The sequence below is a fragment of the Sparus aurata genome, chromosome 6 (genome assembly GCF_900880675.1).
Source record: "Sparus aurata chromosome 6, fSpaAur1.1, whole genome shotgun sequence".
Lineage (NCBI taxonomy): Eukaryota > Metazoa > Chordata > Actinopteri > Spariformes > Sparidae > Sparus > Sparus aurata.
In genome coordinates this window covers 7,261,359-7,279,776 of record NC_044192.1, presented here as the reverse complement: position 1 = coordinate 7,279,776, position 18,418 = coordinate 7,261,359, and the positions used below count along the sequence as shown (strand labels likewise).

Here is an 18,418-nt window from a genome sequence, read left to right as displayed (position 1 = left end):
ACAATTCAGCGTGTCACCGCGCTGCGGTTCGTCAGTGTCAGCGCTTCCAGTCACATCTGCTCCTCTGGACCGTTTCCCTCGATTGTCATTCGATTTTTATTTGTTAACAAATAAAAAAAAGGATTTTATGAGACTTTGCTTCTGCCAGAAAAAAGGCTCTGTAAACGATCCCATCTTGTAAGAAAAAGAAAAACAAACGTTTGTCACGTGGAGCAGCGGAGTGGATTCTTCTGTCGGCTCATCATTCCTCCAGAGAGTTCACAGACCTGCAGGCCACAACGTGTGAGAAGCCTCTGTTTGTGTGTCTGTGGCGGCGTGTCGGGGGTCGAGTGGTCAGCGGATGTCATGTGACTAATTGGAAGCAGCACGTGTGTGTGTGTGTGTGTGTGTGTTTAAGGATAATGCATGGAGACGAAGGGATCAGGTAACAGAGCTGCTTCGTTGACAGGATGAGCTTGTTTCTACAAATCACTGAGGCTGTAAATCTACACACACGCACACACACACGCACACACACAGGTAGATGCACTGAAGGTCTGACACCAATAAGAGGATACACAGACATTAAACTTCACACACACACACAGCCCACATTAATCAATGCGAACACACACTCGGCCTGTTCTCACTCAGACTGCAGTGTGGTGACGCGATACGAACGCACGCCAGAGGGAAGATTTATCAGTTTAATCATGTAGATATAATTCATCCTCTTAATGCAGGACCTTCACAGTGTTACACTCCAGAGAAAAGGATCAATTCACCCAAATCAAAATGAGAAAAAACATCATTTCTGCAAAAATCAACCCCCCAAAAAATTTTCAACCAGTTAATCTTCGCTGTAATGACGCTGACAGAGTAAAAAGAACGGCACATCGGTTGTTTTCCCCTAAAAACTTCGTACAAATATGTAAACATTCATTATTTAACAGACGTCTTCTCCTTGCTGAGATCTCATGTGATAAGTTCGTGTCGTACGGCGACTCAACACATTCCTCAACAAATATCAGCGAGGAAGCTGCTGAAGAACGAGTCCTTTCAGCGGGAGTCTTGTTTGTTTACAGCAATTATGCTAATGTGTCTGAATTAACGGGGTGGTGATTTATAATTTGTAGTTACATGCGACTTGTAGCACCCTCACATACAACACAGACACAACTTTACAGAGCAGTGGTGCAGCGGTTATTAGGTCCTGAGTCTAAACCATGTCTGGCGCCAGGCCTTTCTGTTCCGGGGTCTGCAGAATCTGCCAGTTTCCTTCAAAACCCAAACATAGAATAGGTCAGTTCTCTGGTCAGTGTCCTGACCAAGTCAAGGGTTTGGATCTGGAGTTGGTACCCGGGTGTCGTACCTCGGCAACCCACTGCTCGTCAAAACCAGTTTCACCAAAACGTCTGTTTTTTTAAGTGCCGAGCTCCACACTCCACACATTTTTACATCCATTCCTCAGAGACCTCGGCCTCAATAACAGATCAAAATGACTAAAACCATTTCTTTTTCATCCTTTTTTTTCAGCTGGCAATCTGAGCTGCGATTGGCTTTGCTGACCTCTTCAAAAGAAGTGATGACAGAGAAATTTAGAGAGCACAGAAAATTGAGTTAACGTCGCTGCCAAACGGTCGACTGTGACTGCGGCTACAGACAGCTGGTGGCTCTGCAGCCGGCTACGCTTCTTGTTGCTAGTAGCCGGTAACGGTTGCCAAATGGCAGACCGCAAATCGAGTCGCATCAGTGGATGTTTGTGAGGACACCCGGGGGATATTTCAACAAAGTGTGGACATTTCCAGCGGATTTCGTGGCGTCAAAACCAGCTGTTTTTCACGAAAAGTCGAGCCACCTCCGTCTGTGATCGTAGCGACCAAAAGAGCCAAACCAAGATGTTTTCTGATCCCCAACCAAGTGCGTAAACCGAAGCAGATCGCAGGCGCAGTGTTGTGACAAGAGAGAAGTCACGCCTCTTCCAGTTTCCCCCATTGGATCTTTTTTTTGGGGGGAGAGAGACAAATAATATTTTGATCCTGCTTGAATTGTGACATGATCTACACAGTTATAGTGTGGATGGTAGATAGCAATAGAGTATAGCAGATAAAGATTATAGAATATCATCTAACGCCAACATGGCCGCCTCCTCGACACAGAAAAGGTACTAAAAAATATGAAAAACACCTTAAAACCACCATCACCTTAAAGCTGCTCCTATTGACGACTGCAGTTATGTGAAGGACAGTTGGTCAGCTGTGTAGTCATATATTACATTAGTTTTATGAGAAAGTGTGACTTTATTGAGTTGGAAAATGGTGACAAAACATCCCATGTGTGATTCAAAAGTTAATCGTCTCTCTTCATTCACAATCGTACAAAGAAATGGTCAAATGAGCAAAATAGGAAGGAGCGTGACTTCGGCTCCCTATAGAGAACTCTTTCTAAACAAACGTAAAGTCGCAACAAAAAGAAATGTTCAGTTTGATATCATACAGCTAACATTTATTCCCAATTGGGTTGAGCCAGCAGTTGTTTCACAGCTGTAAATGAAAGCATTACTTTACATAAATTCAGAGCTGCTGGATTCTTTATTGACATTTAAACTGAGTGATCAGGGAAACTTTCTGTGGAAACAAAAGTCCTCGTACTCTTCGCAGCTTTTTTGTTTTTAATCAGCTTGCAAATGCTCCACGTTCCCTGTGCACACTCCTGACATTTTAAGATGTATTACACTCTGGACATTGTTTTGAAAGTGTAAAATGTCAGTTAAAGGGTGAGAAAAAACACAAAGTCGTTGTGGAGTGAGAGCTGAAACGAAAAGAAAAGATGTGCTTTGACGTTTAGAGTCCCACCTCCTCCGACGCTGCTCAGTTCAGCTGCATTCAGGAGGATTTATTCATACGACACTTTGCAGAAAAGAAAAACTGATTATTACAAAAGAGATTATGTGAAAAATACCCAGCTGGTGTTTTGTTTTTGTGGAGTGCGAAGAGTACAGAGAACAAATAACATCCAATAAAACGCCTTTTGATTATGTTTTATGAGACTGAAGCCGCCGCGCCATCCGTCCTTTCAGAGGCAGTTACACACTTCATTACACACTCTGTGTTGTCTCAACACACACACACACACACACACCCCTGCAGTCAGTGTGTGTGTCCCAGTGACAATAAAAACCTTGAACAAACATCTGCAGCGAGCGCACGCTTCGTTTGACCACAAAGACTAAAATCTATTAATCTCATCAGGGCCGCGTTCACTTATTGAACGTCTGCATCCTCATCGCTGATGAACCCATTGTTAGGAAGTCTGAACCACTTAGAACGAGACGAGCGGACGTGGAACAGATTCACACTTTACTGAACACAAGACACACACACAGACATACACACACACACACACACACACACACACTCTGCTCAGCGACAAGTGTGAGCGTTTAATTCAACAACAATTGAACCACTGACCTCCTGCTGAGTCCATGTAATGACCCATGGACACCCCACTGTGACCAGGACACACACACACACACACACACACACACAATGATTCTTGACAGGGTTTGAACTCAGGGAACCTCGAACTGCAGCACGAGGGGACTAAAACAGAGAAAAAAAGAGAGACAGAACGAAACAGAGGAGATGTAGAGGAGGAGAGGGAGGGAGGGAGGGAGGGAGGAGGAGAGTGGGGGTGAACGAGCAGCAGATCCTGACCCGACTTGTTGTGTTGATGTTTTCTCTGGCAGCTCGTCTGTTTTAGCTGCACTCACTGAGGGGGTTCATGAGAAACTGATGCTCATCTGACTTTGAGAGCAAAACCTCCATCTGAATGGGGGGAGAGGAGAGGAGAGAAGAGGAGAGGAGAGGAGAGGAGAGGAGGGGAGAGGGGAGGAGAGGAGAGGAGAGGAAAATAAATAAGAAAAGAGAGTAGACACGAGAGGAAACAAAAGAGAAGCATAAACAAGAGATGCAACAAAAGAGGAGAGTAAACAAGTGAGGAAACGAGAGAGGAAACAAAATAAGAGAGGAAACAAGACAGGAAACGAGAGGAAACAAAATAAGAGCTGAAACAAGACAGTAAATAAGAGAGGAGAAGAAACAAGAGAGGAGAGGAAACAAGAGAGGAAACAATATAAGAGAGGAAACAAGACAGGAAACGAGAGGAAAGAAAATAAGAGCTGAAACAAGACAGGAAACAAAACAGTAAATAAGAGAGGAGAGGAAACAAGAGGAAAGGAAACGAGAGGAAACAAGACAGGAAACAAGAGAGGAGAGGAAACGAGAGGAGAGCAAATAAGAGGGTGAACAAAAGAAGAGAGGAAACAAGTGAGGAAACAAAATAAGAGAGGAAACAAGACGGATACAAAACAGGAAACAAGAGAGGAGAGGAAATAAGCGAGGAAGAAAACGAGAGGAAACAAAACAGGAAACGAGAGGAGAGGAAACAAAAGAGGCGAGGAAACAAGAGAGGAGAGCAAATAAGAGGGGGAACAAAAGAGGCGAGGAAATGAGAGGAGAGCAAATAAGAGGGGAAACAAAATAAGAGAGGAAAGAAAATAAGAGAGGAAACAAGATAGGAAACAAAACAGGAAACAAGAGGAGAGGAAACAAAAGAGGAGAGGAAATAAGCGAGGAAACAAAATAAGAGAGGAAACAAGACAGGAAACAAGAGAGGAGAGGAAACAAGAGAGGAGAGCAAATAAGAGGGTGAACAAAAGAGGCAAGGAAACAGGAGAGGAGAGCAAGAGGGGGAACAAAAGAGCAGAGGAAACAAGTGAGGAAACGAGAGGAAATGAAACAAGAGAGGAGAGGAAACAAAAGAGGAGAGGAAACACGAGAGGAGAGGAAACAAGAGAGGTAAGGAAACGAGAGGAAACAAAATAAGAGAGGAAACAAGACAGGAAACAAGTCAGGAAACAAAACAGGAAACAAGAGAGGAGAGGAAACAAGAGAGGACAGCAAATAAGAGGGTGAACAAAAGAGAGGAAACAGGAGAGGAGAGCAAGAGGGGGAACAAAAGAGCAGAGGAAACAAGTGAGGGAACAAGAGAGGAGAGGAAACAAAAGAGGAGAGGAAACACGAGAGGAGAGGAAACAGAGGAAAGGAAACATGAGAGGAAACAAAATGAGAGGAAACAAGATAGGAAACAAAACAGGAAACAAGAGAGGAGAGGAAACAAGAGAGGAGAGGAAACAAAAGAGGAGAGCAAATAAGAGGGTGAACAAAAGAGCAGAGGAAACAGGTGAGGAAACAAGAGAGGAAAGGAAACAAGAGAGGAGAGGAAACAAAAGAGGAGAGGAAACGAGAGGAAACAAAACAAGACAGGAAACAAAAGAGGAGACAAGAGAGGAGAGGAAACAAAAGAGGAGAGGAAACAAGAGAGGAGAGCAAATGAGAGGGGGACCAAGAGAGGAAACAAAATAAGAGAGGTAACAAGACAGGAAACAAAACAGGACATGAGTGAGGAAACAAAAGAGTAGAGGAGGAAGAGACTCAAAGAGGGGAGATAAATGAGGTTAGCATGCTGAGCCTCAGGAGAGAAAAGAAGCTGAGAGAAAAGATTACGTTAAAGAAAGTCATGAAAAATGAGAAACATGATTGGTTTGGAAGTGTTTTCAATGTGGATTCTAGATATCGAAGGACAAAGACTTCAGACAGAGACAGAGGAGAGGGAATCCCCGACAGCAGAGCAGAGGGATAAAACTCAACTCAACATCCAACATTTGTTACTGAAACAGAAACAAAAGTCCTTCTCTGCAGCCGACCGTCCGTCCAAAGCAGCGACACAAACAAACACTCTTCAGGATATATCACTTACACTGACGAGACGTCAGCCTGGGGTTGGAAACATGGTCGGCGGTGGAGGAGAAATCTGATCACAGACCACCTTATTGTAAATGTGGGTTTAAGTGTAATCAGGTTATTGTAGTTTATGTAAACTTGTCCTCTGATCTCCTGCATTGAACATGAGGTTTTTTTTTCAAAACAAAAGTAACGAGCTGCAAAATACAAGGAAAAGACGAAGGAGGCAGCTGTTTTGAATCTACGCTGCTTGTCGATTACAACCAAAGTGTCTACAACAGACAGTAGTTGGGTGGACTGGATGGATGAAACCTGAAGAGACTCAGCGAATCTCTAAAACTGAGTCACAAACTGAGTTCAGCCAAAGTTTGTACGAGCAGAATCGCGTTTTCGCTGTTTTTCTTCGGAAACGAAACTTAAGATCTGAAAATAAAGAGTAACAACACCGGAAAGAGACGGACAATCTCATGTTATTCGGCAATAACAATGGATCATAACAGATATGAGAGTAGAACTCAATGCAAACTGTATTTTCTTTATTATTAGCTGTTGTTCTCGATTCCAGCTCATCTACGACTGCAGCTTTGGCCCACAGCTTGAAGCTGGAGGTTAAGATCTAGTTTCTCTTTTGCACGTGCTGGATCCAGTTAACAATAATGAATATACAATGTCTGATTAGACTTTCAAAATAAAGCGTGCCGACAAAAAAGTAACACCGCTACTAATACGTCGATGCAGCAGCCTGGTCAGTGGCCAGCAGAAGTTACCCGTGGTTTCGTATCGCGGCGGCTGGACGGGTCATGCAGTCGACGTTCCCTCTGAAGACCATAGCTCCAAGAGTCAAGAGTGATTTGTCTTTGAGTTATGATCAGTGTTGTGGGTAACGTAACAAGTTAGTTCTTCATTTCAAGCAATTTGTTATTTAGATTTTCCTAAAAGTAATCTGCTGCTGGAAAAGATTTGCGCCCGACAACGTAAATAACAGTCCAAAAGTCATAATATGTCACACAAAGTTAGCTATTAGTCCGCGAGCTTTATTCTGAAACTCTAACAGGATGTTGTATGTTATATATTAGCATAATTTGCATGCAAAAAAGGATGCTAGAGGGTCAGTAGAGCGACGGAGCTGCTGTGTTTGAGTGAGAATGTGTTGCAGTTTAGTTCAGTTTAGGTTCGAATAGATATTTGATCAATCAGCGTTGACTTCTGTTGCACACATGGGACTTGAACAACCCCGACCCAGCCAGCTTCTGCCTGTCCAGGACTTTTCCTCCTCTTCATTAATACTGCTGCATTAGCCGGGTGCCTCCAGAGTTGTGGGAGAACCTTCAACCAAACTCCAACTCAAACCACATCAGTATCAAGCTGTTTGTTTCTCCCCAGATGTCTTGACAAAAGCTCTACAAACTTGCAGACCGTCGTCCTCCGATTCAAAGCTTCAAGTAGAGAATTTCTTCCTGACTCTTGGAAGAAGACCATCCAGTCATTCTATAATCCAGCTTCCAAATATAGAAACTTCCAAACATTAATGATTTTCTCAGGTGCGTCAAACTGACTTTGAAGAAAACCTGCCTCTCAAACACGAGGAATTCTGTAATTATTCTGATTTTAATGAACTTAATAGGCTACCAAACCCAAAGGACACAGGTTCAAGCACCCCACCAAACCTTCACTTCGCATTTTTAATCAAAGCGTTAATAAACACTGATCAACAACACAGCTCTTAATGATCCATCACAGCTGCACGGCGCTCATTAAAACTCACCTGACTGGATGAAGAACCGGTTATTCCCAACTGTCACTGTGAGTCCGGCACGCCGAGCTGCCTCCGCGGACGAGTCATATCCAACACTGCTGGGGAGTGTGTGCGTGTGTGTGTGTGTGTGTGTGTGTGTGTCAGTGGGTTTGGCAGCTGCCTGCTCGCTCCTGATAGCATTCAGTCCTGCAGCAGCAGCAGCAGCAGCAGCGGCTCCAGAGAGTTTCACAACAACGTCAGAAGAGAGTCTAGAAACCACGGCAGTGAATTGAGTTCCCCCTCTTGTCTTCTTCTCCTCCTCTTCCTCCTCCTCCTCTCTCTCTCTCTGTCACCCTCTTTAGTTCCCAGCTCTGCCTCTTCGTCCTCTCCTCTCCCTCAGCTCCGTCTCCACTCCCTCTCTCGTGTTTCTCTCCTCCTCCTTCAGCACTTCCCACTCTGATAATCTGCTGTTTTTTCATCTGTCAGCCTCAATTAACGTTGTGCGGCACTTCTCCTTCCCTCCATCTCCTCCTTCTTCACCTCCTTGTTTCCTGTCTTGATTGCTTCACTTCTATCTCTGTTTTTCTCCTTTGCTTTCCTTTCTTTCTCAGCATTTTCAGCACTCTTATTCTTATCTCTATTTCTCGTCCTTCACCCCCAGCTCCCCCTTTCTCCTCTCTGTTTTTTCTTTTCCTTTCTGAAATCAAACTCCTCTCTTTCTGTTTTCTCTCTCTGCTCTCTCATGGGGGTACTCTCTGTTTCCCAACAACCTCTTAAACGTGTCTCTCACCCTCTCTTTCACTTTTCTTACTTTCTCCATGTTCTTTCTGAATTTCAGAGTAGATGTTTCAGGAGCCCTCCTTCTCCTCCTCCTTCTCTCTTTTTTTCCTCCCCTCCCCCCTCTTTCTGCCTGGCGAGTATCATGTTTGGCTTTAAACTGAAGAACTTGGCTCCAGCTTCGGACCACATACATCACCGACCCTGCAGCCGTACGTCCTGATTGATGGCCGCGTGATTTGTGGAAATAAACACTGCCCGCTGAAAAGCAGACTCATCACGTCTATAAGTTTGGATCTATATGTTTGGAAGACGTTGAAGGCTGTAAAACTCTTGAAACATTAAAAAAAAATACTGTTCACGTCCGCTGTGAATCAAAAAGGTTTAGAAATGTAAATATTTGTAGGTCAAAGTTGTCAGAAGTTTGCCTGAATCAACAGAAAATCAACACGCTGTACATCAGTGATACTAAATATAAACTTGTTTTCTTGCTCGGTCTTTCTCCGCCGGCGTGTCTTCAGAGTTTTCCAGCCCAGGCGCCCAAATAAAAAGTTGGCAGTTTACGTTTCTGCAAACCGCGGATTCGTTTAGATTCGAGCGCGTCACGCGTAACGTACCAACACTTCTCTCAGCTCGGTGTTACACGTGCATTGAGCTGAGTTTCGTGTCTGGAGATGGCTGGTTTCATCACAGCTGGGCGGGAAGGGAACCGAGCCACCGGCAGACATTTCAACATTTGTTAGCATGAAACCAAATTATGTGTAATGAGACGTTCCGGCCATGTTTGTGGCAACCAAAGCGGATATTTCAAACCAAAACCTTTTCCAACCCCAACTAAGTGTCTCTTGTGCCAAAACATAGCCAGACCAAAAGTGCGTAAGAACACTATAGAAAGCATAAAGTTTTAACATAAAGAAAAGTTAAGTTCTAACATATCTGTGGTTTGCAGAAATGTACGTTGCTTTCAGCTTTCACTCTGCGGTAAATTTAAGAAAAGATGTTCTCTTCCAACCCAATCGTCAGAATAGATGTTGGCATTAAAACATTCCTGCAGGTTAAAGGTATGTTAAATTTGCACGTGCCGTATCAGCGCACTACTGTTTGAGAACAAATGGCGACCTGGAGACTTTTAGTGGAGACTTTTATGAGAAGTCGGGACCTTTTGGCGACAAAGGTGGGTGTTTTAAGCCACAACATGATCTTTTCCTAACCCGAACAGCATGTTTTTTGTTCCTTAAACGAATCAGATCTCAGCCTAAACTTTCTCCAAAAATCATGCCATGAGATTTAGGTTTCGCTGCTCTGATTCGAAGCTTCAAGTAGAGAATTTCTTCGTGACTCTTGGAAAAAGACCATCCAGCCATTCTAATCCAGCTTCTAAATATAGAAACTTCCAAACATTAATGATTTTCTCAGGTTCGTCAAACTAACTTTGAAGAAAACCTCCCTCTCAAATACGAGGAATTCTGTAATTATTCCGGTTTCGGCCCTAGAACCACTTATAGTGTCAGGAAAATATCATGTTTTGACAGAAGATATCCGCTTTGTTGGTTGTCGATTGGTCTCGGGCGGCAGCCTGCTGGTTGGAGGCCATCACAGCTCACACCACCACCACCCCTGAGGAGAAACTCCCCTCTTATACATGTAACATGAACTACGTCACCTCATAAAGGTTGATAAAGTATGTATGAAACGTACAAATGCAACATATCTGTGGTTTGTGGATGTCTTGAGGCGACTGGACCAGCTGTTTTCACGAACATCAACATGATCTGACTGTTGAGAGCAGCTGGACTTTGAGACAACACCGTTCAGTGAACTGCTGTAAATCAGTCTGTGTGATTTGTGTTTTTCTATCTGTTTTTTTGTCATGCATGGGCTTCTCCGTCGTTGTCGCGGCCACATCAGAGTCTCGCGGAGCCGTCGCACACAAGTACTTGTGAGCAGAAAGCAAAACTATGCAGGGTTTGTTTAAAAGCAGCTCCGCAGAGAGGATTTCCCATGATGCCGTGTGAAAACCTCATCAGACCGCATACACACTGACTGGAGTCTTTGTACTTGGAATTAATCCCAAAGCCGTCGTGTTTTTTTGGTGGAATGGAGTCGGGGCGAACTGTGATGTGGGGACGCTGACACCAGTTTTAAGGTTCACGAGGGACAGATTCATCTGGTCGTCTTTTAACGAGCCGAGGTCGTGTTCGAGGTCATTTTGTTCAGGAATTATCAAGATATCTTAAATTCTTAACAAACGCCGGCGCGGTTTGAGGAAGGATTCAGCGTGTGATGTGGATCCAGGGTTGTTTTTTTTGAAGGGCTTCCTGCGAGAGAAACAATTTTGTGTGCGAGTGTTTTCACGTGAACTCGTGTCCACATATAAATATACATTAAGCACGTGACCAAAAGTATGTGGACATTTGACTTACATCTACAAACACACCCACACTACGTCTAAAATATACACGCATTTCTTTGGAGATACTCTCACACATACCGTACACACCCACACACACACACACACACACACACACACACACACCATCAGTTGGCTGCCAACACAGAAATATATACTGATATTCACTTCAGCTGGCACATTCATGTCATGAGTAAGCACACACACACACACACACACACACACACACTCAGACACATGGCAGGCAGAGATAAGGAGGCAGAGACGAGAGCATCCTGTGTATCTGGAGGCCTCTGCTGCTCCACTCCCTCATCACACACACACTGTAAACAGCTGACTGTGCAGTGTGTGTGCAGCGTGTGTGTGTGTGTGTGTGTGTGTACAGTGCCTGTAAGTGTGTGTTACTCTTACGTCTCTCTTTGTGAGGACCTCTTTGAGTTTACTCGGGGACATTTTGAAAAGCGTCTCCTCGCTCGTTGTTGCTGTTTGAGGGTTAGAACAAGTTTCAGGTTCTGGTCGGGCAAAACACTTAATCCTCTGATCCATGAAATCCACTCGCACTAATGACTAATTATAAACAGAAAATTAGCCTCAGAATACAAGTGGCAGGTTGTAATTTTCCACAGCAACTTGTCACTAAAGTGCAAATTTGATATCTGGACTCTGAAGTTTGAACTCAAAGAGCCACATTTACATGGAGTAAATCATCATTTCATCGCTGATTAATCTGCTGAATACTTTCCTGACCAATCAATCTGCGATTTGGTCCATAAAATCTCATAAATGTGTTGAGATTACTTCCTCAAATGTCTGTGTTTGTCCACAATGAAACCTTTAATCAGTTTAGTGTCAAAGAGGAGGAGAGAAACCAGAAAATATTCACATTTAAGAGGCTGGAATCAGAGAATGTTTACTTTTCTCTTCTTTAAAAATGACTCCAACCAATTCATTGATCATTAAAATACAACAATACAGAGTTCTGTAGAAAAGACTTAAGACTTTAAGAGTTTGAACTTGAGGGGTATTTTGGTCCTGAAGCACATTAAAGCTCAGAAAACTAATAATAAAGTGTCTAATCTTATCTCCAGCTCTCAGCCTCCTTCACAGCCGCCTGCAGGAAGAATGTGACGTGTGATTTATTACATTTTTCTGTTCTTCCTTCTCGTGTATTTAAACTCTTCGACTGTCGAACTGAACTGTGTTGAACTAAAAATGAACTCTCCTATTGTAGCATGATGCCCTCTGCTGTTAATATGGTGAAGAACAATTTGGCCCTTATAGTTTTCCACGTCAAAGACTTTCAGGGTTGAACACTTTCTTTGCTGTCGTCACTGTAATTTATCATTCCAGTATTTTTAGTCGTATAGAATGAAGAAAGTGATAACTTCTCGATACCCGAAGCGGCCGAGGCAGATTCCACCACAGCTGATTGTTTCAGGACAAAAGCCAGATTCATAATGTTCCTGTTAACTGACAGAAATGTCTTAACGACACCGCTGTGTGAGCAGAACAACAACGAGAGAAAACATTCTTCTTCTCGGATCGTGTCTGTTGTTTTATTTGGACACACGTTGAAACGCGTTTTCTGGAGCTTCGAGGAGCTCAAACAAAATCTCTCAAGCTCCGTTCAAATACGACCGGACCGAAGCAAACCGCACTGAAACTTTTCGCTTGGCGTCGTCTCACCCTGGATGAGGAGTGAAAACACATCTCGTGTCCTGAACAGTTTCAGAATGTGAAATCCGTTCCCGATCTCTGAGCTCTCTGCAGGTCGGCGTTCAGGACTTCACAGGCGTTAATCTTTAATCTCACATCGCTGCTACTGTTGCAAATATGTTACAGCGTCCTCTGCGGCGGTGCCAGGGCGCGATGCCCAATGCTCGGCAGATCAGCATCAGTTACTATGGCAACAGCCATGGCCCAGACTGTGGAGCCAACATGGCTGCCAAAGGGGAACTGCAGCAGCCAAGCTGCGTCTGTCTGTGTGGCTTCACAGACAAGCGACGAGCTCATGTTGGCACGCTCGACCGTAACCTTCACGTCTTCGGGGAAACCCTGTTTTGTGCTCTATATGCAAAACTGCATGTTCTCTGCACATGAAAAACATTCATAGATCTTCTAGCTTATATTATTCTACCTGACACAAAGACATCCAGACACTTCGTGGTAAAATCAGAACAGTGCTTTACACAATATTCACCCACAAGGACGTCTTAGTGATCAGCTGTTACATTTTACTAACACACTGATAATAAAACCCCAATCACCAGAATAAGTGTTGGCAATGTCCTTTTCTAAAAAGCCACAGAAGATGTTGAATCTTTACATTTCTTCGCGCTGCGGCTTGTGATGTGACAAAGCTGTGCTTATAAAACACTTAGTTGGGGTTTGGAAAATGTCTTGGTTTGTCTTGAAATACCTGGAGCTGCAGCCACAAATACGGTCGGAAATTGTTTCGACACCTCAGCACTCATGTCTCGACCCTGACATCCTGTTGAAATCTTTCCTGTGTTGTCATGCTTGCAAATGTTGAAACGCCATCTAGAACAGTGGTCTTTGGCTTTTGCTAGACCTTGTTTTGGCTAGAAAATGTCCTTACTGGCCAGGATTACTACTGACACGGTCGGAAAATATGCCAACATGTAATTGAAAATATCCAGTGGTTTCCTGCTTACAGATGTTGAAGCTCCACCTGGTTGAGTGGTCACTCGCTTGATTTGTGTACTGCTAACTTGGTTCCGTTGCCACAAGGACGGCAAAACACTTCCCTGATATCAAAAATATCTTGAAACCTCGTTGAAATGATCGTGCTTACAAATGTTGATACGCCGTCTCCACACAGCGGTTTCTCCATTGGCAGCTGTCACGCCATCACCATCACCATCATCATCACCATCCCCTCCATGTCCCGACATGGAAGACGGCGAATATAGACGCCATGTTAATGTGATGTGACACATATTGTAGAAGTGTCAACACTGTACGTATAAACGGAAAAGAAAAAAAAAAAAAAAACGCCCAAATGTTACGTCTTTTGCAACTGGGCTGAACAATTCAGTGTCGAGCACCCCTTACAAAATTGTGCTTCTATTATAATATGATGACAAAACACACATAAATCCCGTCTTTAGTGATTTTATCGAGCGGGTCGTGAAATTATTTACCACAGAAATAATGTGAACTCAATCAAAATTCAAAACTGCCTCTGCATATAAGCCCCACTAGAGTCTGGAGTTCAAATCCGGGCAGAGACTTAAAATAACATCCGACATGTGCGGGATGCCTGGAGCTCGGGCGGCTAACTAAAAATACATGCACTTTACTAGTAGTGCACATGTTTAGCATGTGAATGTGAACGTGAGACCTCATCCATGCAGGGTTAGCATGTCAGCGCCGCGTTCTACCTACAGCATATAAATAAACGGGCGGACCGAAGTCCCGACTCCTGCGGAGTTCGAGCTTTTTCTGTACCTGGATGAGCTACACGGGAGACATAAATACCGTTACAGCCTTCATTATTCTGTATTTCTCTGCAGGATTCCCTCTGATGCAGCAAAAGTGCCTCGAAATACAAACCTAGCGGCTCTTAAGCTTTGAAAACTGCAAATCATCTCTGATCGTTCCCGTTAATGGACACAGACGCTGAGGAACAATCGTCTGCAGGAGCCCGCTGAGGCTCTCTCTCGCTCCTGAAACATCACTAATGCGCTGCGACACGCGACGTCAAAACTCGACTTAATCACCTTACACTCGGATTGTTTTCTCACAGTATCAGTACAGTCTGCTCCCAGACTCAACATATGTGTGTGTTAACCGCGTGAGGAAGCTTCACCAGGTACTTTCGGCCTAAATCAGAGGTATTCACAGCTCCACCCATAACAAAAACAACTTCATGGATCGTGAACTGAATCCCAGATTGTGGTTACAGCTGTATTCACACAGACGGTAGGTTTTTACCACTGTTCACACCTCGTTCCTGTCCTGAGATTTGTGTAGGAAAGTCTCTCCTGATCGCGCCGCTGCTCGCGGTGTAATTGCAGCCTCATCAGCCGAAATCAGTCCTGCCTCGTTTGATCACAACATCATCAGCCCTGTCAATCATTTAGGGGGAAGAATCAGCCGTTATCCTGCTCTCTGAAAGTGTGTTCTCCCATTTTTATGGAGGCATTTCTTCATCAGAAAGTCGTACGGCGTCGTCGTGTTGGGTTTTAGCGTGCACCTCCCATAGACTTCAATAAAACTGGCACCACGCGTCCGACACCAAAGCGAGAGTTCTTTAGGTTCCTTGGTCGGTTTAGGGAGGAAGGTGGGTGAAGGGTCAGACAAACACAGGACTTTTCACAAGAACCTTTGCGGTTCTTCGCTCATAACATGACGCAACATCACTTTGTTTCCCAGGTTTAAAATAACCAAGGTAACCAAAATAACCAAGGTCAATGTGAGAGTCTTTTGTGAAGCCAAAGAAGAGTTTTTCCACTCTGGACTTCTTGTTTCATTCATGGTGGCTGAGCCGGCGTTTCCACAACAAGGCTTCAGAGCGCCGCGACGGAAAAATTCAAAGCTAAACAAACGTTAATTTTTCATTCTTATAGAGTCACTAGTGACATTTATTTGCAAATGCAATTGTGTATCCAAGCAGTATCTGCCTCTGCTTTATCTATGCATTTATACAAATGTATTGGATCTTAATTTGATCCGTTTATTCAACTTGAATCATCCATTAATCTCTTTTCTATACCGTCCACTTAATCATCTTTTAATGAACCGCCTCAGAACCATTTTGCAACTCTATCCGGGTCCGTCAGCCACTTTGTGTTCGATACCGAGGGCTGTTTTTCTCAAAGCCGGGCAGAGAAACACAAGACGTTAATGGCCTCAAAGGTAAGAGGGAGCGGAGAATGTGGCGGTGGGCGGCGGTTCACCGCTGCAGGATAGATTATTAGTAAATGACGTGTGGTGTGTGCGTGCACGCATGTGATACTCGGCAGCCATGTGGGAAGAGGCGGCCAGTGAGTTCACGAGCCTCCCACCGCACGCTACACACAAAGATGCAGGAACGGATTCGAATCTTGGTGGGTTTTTTTTTTTTTTCTTTCTTTTCCTCCAATGTTGAGGTGGAGGTCACGAGGGGAGGCGGAAATACAAAAGGAAATCCACATTTACATCTGGAAACAAAAAGAAAAACTCCAGAAACACAAGACGCGAACGTGTTTGTTTTAGGGAGAAAGAAAAAGACCCAAAAAAGAAAAAAAATCTGGTCCTCCTTTCCAGCTCTCTCTCTCTGGGCTCGGGGCCAAAGCGAGGGGAGGAAGGAAGGAGGTAGAAGAGGAGGAGGAGGAGGAGGAGGAGGAGGGAGTGAGAGCGGGAGAAAGCGGGCAGGATCTGTGGGGATTGCAGGGGTGCACGGAACAGATGCAGAATAATTTAACTCTTCCTCGGCCAGACGCGGTCGCGCTCGGTGAGGCGCAGCTCTGATTAGAAACACACTTCAAAGCTTTGTTCCACACAGAGCGAGCTGCTCCTCGTGTTCTAACCAAACTACTGCCTTCATCTCCTTCATCTGTCTCTCCCCTATGAATGATAGCCTCCAGTTTAGGTTCCCTGATCTACGAAATGATAAACTCTGTAGATTAAATCCTTTATGTTGATTGATGAACAAATGTTTCCTAAATGAGGGGGGGGTGATTAGTGCTCAAAGGTATGAATATATAACGTAAAGTCCAGAATACACTGAAACAACAGAGACGTTTAAAATCTCTTTTTGTTTGTCTGCTGCACCCTGAAAGAAACTCAGGCTGATTTGTGGCTTCATTCATCTCCAAACAACTGCAAAAAGTCTTCTGATTTCTTGTCTGCTCATGACTTTCCTGGACCGAGGACTGGCTCGGTCATAGATTTGTTTAGTCTTGTGAAATCCTGCCGTATGAGGAGAAAACGCCCTTTATGATAAACTGAAATGATTTGATGAAACATTTTTAGATTCCTAACTTTATTTTGGGTGTCGACTAGGAAATATTTACATGCCTTAAGTCAAAAAACAAAGCTATTGTGTGTGCTGCAAGACAGCGAGCAACAACTGATGCCGATGTTATGTGTGTCGGTGTTTTGTGTAGTTTTCTTCTGACTGAACTCAGCACTCACCAGAGACTCGGTTTCTTTCTGATATCCTGCAGTGTCTTTTCTCTGTACGTGTATGAAGTAAAGTACCTTTCTCCTCCATTTAGCTGTAATAAACGGAATTACGTACGTTACGTTTCAGCAGTTTGCCGCAGACAGGCTGAGAATCCAGAGTGAAGATAAATCCAGCTCTCCTCGACTTTGGGTGTTTATTCGCAGTTACTATGAAGTCCAGACAGCTGATTTAAAGGTATATTCCGGTGTAAGTTTAATCAATGGTCTAACACACCGTGAAACTGTGTTTAGACTCCCTCTCGAGAGATCAAGTTAGCAGACCGCTAATTACCGGAGTTTTAGCAACCTCAGAAACGACCGCACGACAACAATACACTGCAGTAAATGGATCCAAATATAAACCGCCACCAAAAAGCCACAAAAAATTCTCAGAACAGCACCAAACTTCAGAAACAGTACAAATAGGGTCTCAGCACATAGTTCGGGGCATCTAACCTCCGCTAGCTTAGCTGGATTTCTATTGTGAAGCTAAAAACAGATTTCAACTCTCCTCCATCAGCTTCCGGGTCGGGGAAGTCTCGACGCGATGATTACCGAGTGCGGTTAGAAATGCTCAATTCCGTTCTTTTTCCTGTCCGCTCTCGATAATAACTGTTATAAACTGGCAGGTAAGACACATATGAACTTTGATTGCTTTTCCATGGAGTCATAATCATACATTTTCATCCATGAGCCGCGGAACTCTACTGTACTCGGCAGTGGCGGCTCTAGACCAGTTTTAATAGGGGGGCCAGGTTGGGGCCGGCTTTTTTGTAAGGGGGCACTCGGTAATCGACTCGTCGGGACTTCCCGTCAACAGGAAGCTGCTGCAGAAGAGTGGTAAATTTAGGCAGCTTTTCAGCAGAAATCCAGCTAAGCTAGCGGAGGTTAGATGCCCCGGACTATGTGCTGAGACCCTATTTGTACTGTTGCTGAAGTTTGGTGCTGTTCTGAGCATTATTTGTGGCTTTTTGGTGGCGGTTTATATTTGGATCCATTTACTGCAGTGTATTGTTGTCGTGCGGTGTGTTGATAAAACTCCGTAAATTAGCGGTCTGCTAACTTGATCTCTCGAGAGGGAGTCTAACACAGTTTCACGGTGTGTTAGACCATAGATTAATTTTACACCGGAATATCCCTTTAAGGTCGCACAGGGTGGGAGACTCATGAACAAAGATAATAATAATAGTATAATGATAATTTATATAGCACCTACATTACTTTTTAATAAAAAAGGACAAGGAGATCTCACTTTCTACAATATTGGACCTTTAAAGAAATTTATAATAACTGCAGGACAATAACTCAGCGTAAATACATCACTTTCACACTTCCTTACTGTACAGTCTAGTGTGCAGTGTGATGGTAGATCAGTTTTGAGTCTTAATATGTGTGTTGAGCTCCGTCTAAAACCTTCAATAAATAATGGGCTGCAGTGGGTGTTCAGTCTGAGGGAAGTATCGCAGCAGCATGACAAGCTAATCTGATGCATCTCTGCACTCACTTCCTGCAGTGTGGGGCCTTCAGAAAAGATTCAGTCAA

General features: G+C 43.9%; 1 protein-coding gene across 4 annotated transcripts in view; it reads right to left on the bottom strand.

Annotated features, from left to right (window-relative positions):
* Positions 1–7,906, bottom strand: part of ripor3 (RIPOR family member 3) — a 62,905-nt gene extending 54,999 nt beyond the window's left edge. For 2 of the 4 annotated variants that reach the window (XM_030420514.1, XM_030420516.1), the window contains exon 1: positions 7,549–7,906. The gene's annotated coding sequence lies outside the window, so the exon portion shown is untranslated. Of the gene's footprint in view, positions 1–3,695; positions 3,807–7,548 lie in introns of all 4 variants that reach the window. The other 2 variants (XM_030420515.1, XM_030420518.1) reach the window with 2 other exon arrangements.
* Between the last annotated feature and the right edge of the window lie 10,512 nt (positions 7,907–18,418).